Genomic DNA, 8,296 nt, shown 5'->3' with positions numbered 1-8,296 from the left:
ATTTGTTTTTTTTAATCCTAGGTTCTCAAAATTCTTGGTTTTCCAGCTTTTTAAAACATTGTTTCTAGTAATTTAAAATTTATATAAATCTAGACGTTTTTCTTTCAAAATTTGTAAAAAGATTGATCAGGCAAGAAATTCTGGTTTTAATATAATTTTGTGTCAGAACTAGCTTTCAGTTCTGCTAAATAAAATTCTGGTGCTTATTTGAACCATTCATTTAAGAAATTTTGTTTGTGTTTTCCCCCCCATTAAAAGTGTTGTTCTCTCTGAATGTTTAGAATGAAAGTTTCATAGCATTTTATCTGTGTTGTGCTCTGCTCATTGATCCTGCTGGTCTATGTGAGCCCAATCTTGTTACCTTTTTCCTACCTTTGAGGACTTTCTTCTCTTAAATCTTCTCCTGAGTTTGCTGAAACTCTGAGTTTGTAGGTGTTGGACTCAATGACTCGATGCTGGACTCCTTGAATATTAGCTTTCCTCTTATATTTTCTATTTATATCTTTTTCTCTATGTTCTAGTAGTGACTTTTGATATTACTCATATCACCAACTTGTTTCTCATTTGTGACCATTTAATTATCTTAGTTAAACTATTATATATATATATTAATTTCTTGTGTATTTTGTTTGTTATCTGATTGCTATTTTTCCTTAGTAGTCTGTGATTATTTTATGGATACATTATTGTTTTAAATATCTTGGACATTAATAATTTAAATGAATTAAAAGTTTTTTTATAGAGGATGTTAGCTCTGTTTGTTCACATTAATCTTTGTCTCTTTTAAAATGTTCAAATAACTATTGATTAATAGAAATGGCTGGTACTATCTATAATAATAAATGTATACAATGATAATTAGACAGGATGTCCTCCTGGACCACCTTCCAGATGAAGCTGGGGCTATGAGGGAAGCCGGTGCCGGCAGCCGGGGGAAGGAAGACCTACACTTGCATGAATTTTGTTCACTCGGCCTCTAGTTTCATCTATAAAACATTATGAATGATTTCTCTGCAGGTCTCCTTGAATGAGATAGTGACTGCACAATTGCCTAAATGAACAAATGGTGATATTAAGTGGTTAGATTCTCTGGAGAATTTTGTAAGATATATTGTATATACAGTGGTGCCTCGCATAAAGAACACCTCGCACAGCGAACGCTGCACACAACGAACTTCATTTCATGATTCATACAACGAACTTCGTTTCACACAACGAAGTCGCCCGAGCTTCCACGACCGCTTTGCCCGAGCTTCCACGACTGCTTCGACCGAGTTTCCACGATCGCTGCCGATGTATTGCATCCTTCCGCGCAGGCACTGCAGGCAGTCCTTAGTCACTGCGCTTAACTTAAGCACGTATCGCGGCAATCGTTCTTCATTACGAATTAAATCACGCACGTATCACGGCAGTCGTCCTTTTAAGTTAAACTCAATATTTTTTTTATATCATGATGTATCTAAATAAAAATAATAACAAAAAATTTATCTTTTTTTATGTCATCTTAGCATATTTTATGCTACAGAACGAATTATTTTTTTTAACATGTATTGTTATGGGAAAACACGTTTCACATAACGAACATTTCGCATAACAAACTTGCTCCTGGAACGAATTAAGTTCGTTGTGTGAGGCACCACTGTATAGGCAGATTTTTTTTTCCTACAGCTAGTGTAGAAGTAAGAAATGTTTTTACTTCAGCTGAAACCGGTTTGGCTCAATGGATAGAGCATCAGCTTATATCTTTTTCTCTATGTTCTAGTAGTGACTTTTGATATTACTCATATCACCAACTTGTTTCTCATTTGTGACCATTTAATTATTTTAGTTAAACTATTTTATATATATATATATATATATATATATATATATATATATATATATGTATATATATTAATTTCTTGTGTATTTTGTTTGTTTGAAGGGTCCCAGGTTTGATTCCGGTCAAGAGCATGTACCTTGGTTGCGGACATATCCCAGTAAGGGGTATGCAAGAGGCAGCTGATCAATAACTCTCTCTCATCAATGTTTCTAACTCTCTATCTCTCTCCCTTCCTCTCTGTACAAAATCAATAAAATATATTAAAAAAAGAAAAAGAAATGTTTTTACTTGGATAGTGGAGATATCTGAAGTTTTCACCCTTAGCTAGAGCTGCATTTTCTTTCTTCTTTCTATTCTATTTTTCCCTCTTTCCCAAATATCCATAATAGGAATATCAGGTTGATTTCTTATACTCTCTAGAGGCCTGATATTGGCAGTTCAGACGAGATCGGGCGCGTTCAGGGTGGTATGGCCGTAGACCTGATATTGGCAGTTCAAAGAGAGAATGGCCTGAGTGACTCAAGTTTTTTTTTGCTCAGTTTTTCTGTTACTTATCTTCTTATTTCATCACTGATGCACAACTGCCTTTCAACATGTTGATTCTGACCTGAAGCATTTTCTAGGGATTGCTGAAAGAATTTATATGAGACTGTGGGTGCAGCTCTAATATACTAACTTATTTGATTTTTACAGCAACTTTTAATACTAGTACAGTATTAACCTTTTTTAAAAAATTAGTTGACTGAAAACACTATGCACCTATGATTTGTCACAAAGAAAGTAAATAGCAGAGACATGATTGATATATTAGTGCATGGTGTGAATATAAGTGTTTGCAATTATTATTATTAAGTTGCTCTAAAAACATACAATATTCTTAGCTAGAAATTATAAAATTTTCTTAAATATTGTTTTTAAGTAACTATTTCTTAAGAAATTGTGTCAATAGAGGTAATTTCTGATGTCTGTTGTCTTCGTTGTATATGTTGAACTATACAGTATGGCAGCAACTAGCTACATATGCCTATTTCAATGCATAGTTAAGTAAAATGAAATGAAATTAAAAGCTCACTGTTGATTAAGAGAGACCTCCTTGCTACAAATCTTGCTCATATAGGCCTGGTCAGTGTGAACATCAGAATAAGTATGCAGAGAGGGTAATCAAGAGAGAAATGGGAACGGTAAAGATATTAGAAATAGATCCTTTATTTTATAGATTTACCCAGGACAAGCTTAACCCTGCATGGACTTTATACTCATTGTTTGTATCATTATATTCCAAGGCACCAGATAATATTCAGATTTCTATACCCAATATTAGACCTATGATGCTAAAATTATTATTTTTAAATATATTTTCATTGATTTCAGAGAGAGAGGGAGAAGGAGAGAGAGAGGCAGAAACATCAATGATGAGAGAGAATCACTGATAGGCTGTCTCCTGCACTCCCCCGACTGGGGATCGAGGCCACAGCCCAAGCATGTGCCCTTGACCGTAATTGAACCCAGGACACTTCTGTCTGCAGGCAGATGCTCTATTCACTGAGCCAATCTGGCCAGGGCAAGCTGAAATCATTAAGTGTTGGACTTGGGGATCTGTGTTTTTAACCAGCTCCCTTAGATTTTTTATGTACTCTTCAGTTTTGAGAGCCATTGGACTAAATAGTTACTGTGATAAATAGATGAGACATTTGGAATTAGTCATTGTTTATGAGAATTTTGTGTACCACTCACATTCTCAATACTTCACCATTTTTCAGGTAATTAGTCTTAGTTCTGTCACAGTGATCAATATTAGCTATTAATTTATGCCATTGTTTGGATGCTAGCAAAATAAAACAAATTATACATGTGTAATTACTATTAATTTTATCAGTCATAAATTTGTTTTGGCATGTTATTAATTTAGTAGATTTTTAGTTAAATAATAATGTCTATTTAACATGTGTAATGGCATTACTTCTGATTTTAGAAGACATTGAATAGTAATGTTATAGTAGAAATTAAGCTATTGTAAATATTGCTCACAATATTTACATTCTAGAAATAACATTCTAGAAAATAACATTCTAGAAAAGGCAAATAATTTCTAATAGTTGAGTTCTCATATAATATATGATTGCTTATATTATTTAAGCTATGTTTGACTATACACAATTTGAAAAGTCACAGTCATTAAAATTAAAATTATGAAACTTCATTTTCTAAATATAGCTTGAGAAAAAAATAATTCAATACAAATACCTGTTATAAAAACATAGCTTCTCTGTGAAAATTTATGTAAAGTACTAGGAAAGGTTGATAATATTGAAAACTATACTTAAAAACCAATTAATACAAGATTAAAATATATTTGTCAATATAGGGTATGATTTACTTAAAAGAGTATAGTAGAATTTTTTTTGTAAACTTTGGATAAGGAAATATTCTTAGAACACAAATATGTGTTAATTGGAGAGAGAGATTGGAACTAAGATCTCATATTCATCTATTGACACACAGCATGATGGTGGTAAAACTGCAAGAAACTAAACATAGTTGCAAAATATGTAAGCAACTTTATTGCTTCGAGAAAAAAAAACTATATAAATTTAAAAGTAGAAACAAGCCATCCCACAAAATAACTCAACAGTTACTTCATGAAAACAGATAGATACCAATAGCCAATAAATATATGAAGACATTTTTAACCCTTGAGTCATCAGGAAAATTAATACTAAAACTACAATAAATATCACTACACACACATCTGGATGACTAAATTATGGACATAAACAATTAATTACATGAAAAATTAAAAGAGACAACAGTGAATGTTGACAAGAAGATGAAATAATGAAAATTTTCATACACTAGAAGTGATACTATAAGGTGGTGCAAAATTCTACCAAATTCTGATAATGTAAACTGGTTCGACTTCTTTGGAAAACTGTCACTGTCTTCTAAAAATGAAAATATAAATAATTTGTTACTAAAGTATTTCACTTCCAGGCATACATACTACTCTACCACAGAAGCACACACAAATATGCCACATGACACATACTTGAGAATGTTTATGGCAGATTTATTTGTATTAGTTTCACATTAAAAAACATCCAGATTTCCATTATCTACAAAATAAATTATGCATTCATGGAATGAATACCATGAATTCAGCTATGAAAAAAATTTAAAAAACACAGATGAATTACACAAGTACAATATTGGACAAAAGAAGCAAATACAAAATAATATAATATTGTATAATCTCACTTATATAAAATCCAAAAACAGCTTTTTTACAATGGGTTTGATGACAGACACAGGTGTGAAGAACACCACTAAATTTAAGCCAAAATGGGAATGGAAAAAGTCCATATCAATATAATCGTCATTGGACACATAAATTTGGGCAAGTTTAACACTACTGGCTTTCTGATCTACAAATGTGGTGGGATCAAAAAATCTGAGGAGTCTGCTGAGATAGAAAAAGGATCCTTCAAGTATACCTGGTTGAAAGCTGAACATGAGCATGGTATATGAAAATTCAAGATCAGTATTATGTGACCATCACTGATGCCTCAGGACAGAGATTTCATAAGAAACATGATTACAGGCACATTGCAGGCTGACGGTGATGTCCTGGTTGTTGATACAGGTGTTGGTGAATTTGTAGCAGGCATCTCCAACACTGGGCAGACCTGTGAGCATTGCCTTCTGGCTTACATATTGTGTGTGAAACAACTAATTGTTGTTAACAAAATGGATTCCACTGAGCTGCATTGTAACCAGGTGAGATAAGAGAAAATCGTTAAGGAAGTCAGCCCATACATCAAGAAAACTGCCTAAAACCCTGTCCATAGCATGTAGCATTTGTGCAAATTTTGGGATGGAATGGTGATATGCTGGAGCCAAATGCTAGCATGCCTCGGTTCAAGGGATGGACTGTCACCCATAAATATGGAAATGCCAGTGCAACCATGCTGCTTGAAGCTCTGGATTTCATTCTGCAACCAACTTATTCAATCCACAAACCCTTGCACCTGCCCCTCCAGGATGTCCACAAAATTGATGGCATTGTACTGTCCCTGTGAGCCCAGTGGAGATTGGTGTTCTCAAACCTGGCATAGTTGTCACCTTTGCTGCAGTCAACGTTACAGCAGAGGTAAAGTCTGTTGAGATGCACCATGAAGCATTGAGAGAAGCTTTTCTGGGACCTTGTGGGCTTTAATCTCAAAAGTGTGTCTGTCAAAGATGTTTCTCCTGACAATGTGGCTGGTGACAGCAACAATGACCCACCACTAGAAGCAGCTGGCTTCATGGCTCAGATGATTATCCTGAACCAGGCCATATCAGTGCCGGACAGCAGCTGTTTGGGGCTGTCACACAGTTTGCAGTGCTCTCAAATTTGCTGAGCTGATGGAGAAGATTGATCATCATTCTGGGAGAAAGCAGGAAGATGGCCCCAAATTTGTGAAATATGCTGCTGCTGCCATCGTTGATATTCCTGGCAAGTCCATGTGTGTTGTGAGCCTCTCTGACTATCTTCCTCTGGGCTGTTTTGTTGTTTGTGACATGAGGCAGACAGTTGGTGTGGGTGTTGTCAAATAATGGACAAGATGCAATTGGAGCTGGCAAAGTCACCAAATCTGCCCAGAAAGCTCAGCAGGCTAAATGAATCGTATCCCAATATCTGCCACCTAGTCCTAATCAGTGATATAAAGATGGTCTCAGAACTCTTTCTCTCAATTGACCATTTACGTTAAATGGTGAAACATTGGCTAATGGTTACAACGTGTCATGAAACCTTCAGAAGGAAAGGAGAATGTTTGTGGACCACTTGGGTGTTTGTGCATGCACATGTGTGTGTATGTGTGTGCGTATGGCAGTTAAGTCATTCGTTCTTAAAATCAGTACTTTTTAATGAAAACAGAATTTTGAGACCCATTAAAACAGTTTGATGAAGAAAAACAAAGTAAAAAAAGACAAATGTGTATTTTGAAGGAAGTCAGAATCACGGTTTCCTGAGGAAAAAAGCATGAGTCTGGCGTTTGGGACGGAGCAGGAGGTGAGGTCCTCTGAAGAAACTTGTTTCAATTCATTTAACTAGTTAGTGACCTCATAATTTTATTCACTTTGTGATGACTCACAAATAATAGACTTATTATTTGCACCTTTATTATGGAGCATATGCTTCAATGAAAAGTTAAATAATTTAGCTTATGCTATTATTATTGTGCAACTCAAAAACTATACTTCAAATACCCCCCACCCCCCCCCCCAAAAAAAAATCAACAAATTGTACCAAACAAAATTTATACTGTGGGACATTTAATGAAAATGATTTCCTTATTGCCTGAGATAGTTTCACTTATACGTTTAAAACAACATAAAATAAGGTAATATTAAATTAAGTAAAAAAGATAATAGTATAAAAGAATCTCTAAATTTTGTCATTTAACTGAATATATAGAGTTCTTCTCAATGATTATGTTCTACTTTAGTAAAAAAAAACATTTAATTCACAAAATGTTTATTAAAGTCTTAAATGTGATTGAGAAAAATATAGTACAGCCCTTACATTTACCTCAAGGAAGTAGTCACCTGTATGGATATATAAAGAACATTCACTCTTTTATATTTAATATAATATTAGAGGCCCAGTGCACAAAATTCGTGCGGGGTAGGGGAAGAGGGGACTTTCAGCCCAGCTTGTGCCCTCTCGCTATCGGGACCCCTCAGGTAGGTCCCTAGGCCTGGTTGGTGATCAGGCCCTACTAGGCTTTCCTTTCTCTGGCTGCTGGCAGCTGGCCCCACCCCCATTGCTGCCATTGCTTGCCATTTGTGCAGCACTGCAGCCCTCTCCTCTGATACTGGTCGCCTCCCTCTGTGGGTGACAGGCGTGGGGTGTGATCTCTTGGCTGGCCTGGGCTTCCCTCTGCAGGGCTATTGATTGCTGGCCGACATGCACACCCGCTGCAGAGTCATGGCCAGTGGCCTGGACTCCCTCTCTGGGGCGATCAATCACAGGGCCCCCAAATCAATTGCCCTGCAGAGGGAGGCCCCGCCCACCCATTGCAGTGCTGCCAGCCAGGTAGCCTGGGCCTCCCTCTTTAGGGCAATTGCAGAAACCACATCTCTCCTAGATCAATCATTTTTCTGGCTGGTGGCCTGGCCCTCCCTCTTCGGAGTAATCAATCATGGAGCCCCCCTATCAATCACCCTGCATAGGGTGGCCTGGGCCTCCTCTGTGGGGAGATTGTGGGGCAATGGCAGGGCCCCCTAACCAATTGCATGACACCCACCTATGCTGGCCTGGTGTCAGTGTGTGTCACAGCCTGTTAGTCTGGAAAGTCGTCTGGAAGGTGGTTCTGCTGTTCAGTTGTTCGGTTGATTTGCATGTTACGTTTTTATTATTATAGATATTTTCACATTTTGATATATAATTTCAATACAAGGCACAAAGTAATCATTATTACAAGGGTCCAATAT

General features: G+C 36.3%; 1 pseudogene; it reads left to right on the top strand.

Annotated features, from left to right (window-relative positions):
* Positions 1-5,161: 5,161 nt before the first annotated feature.
* Positions 5,162-6,482, top strand: LOC118706911 (annotated as a pseudogene).
* Positions 6,483-8,296: the final 1,814 nt, after the last annotated feature.

This window comes from Pipistrellus kuhlii, unplaced genomic scaffold (genome assembly GCF_014108245.1).
Source record: "Pipistrellus kuhlii isolate mPipKuh1 unplaced genomic scaffold, mPipKuh1.p scaffold_m20_p_1, whole genome shotgun sequence".
Lineage (NCBI taxonomy): Eukaryota > Metazoa > Chordata > Mammalia > Chiroptera > Vespertilionidae > Pipistrellus > Pipistrellus kuhlii.
This window is presented reverse-complemented; position numbering and strand designations above follow the sequence as displayed.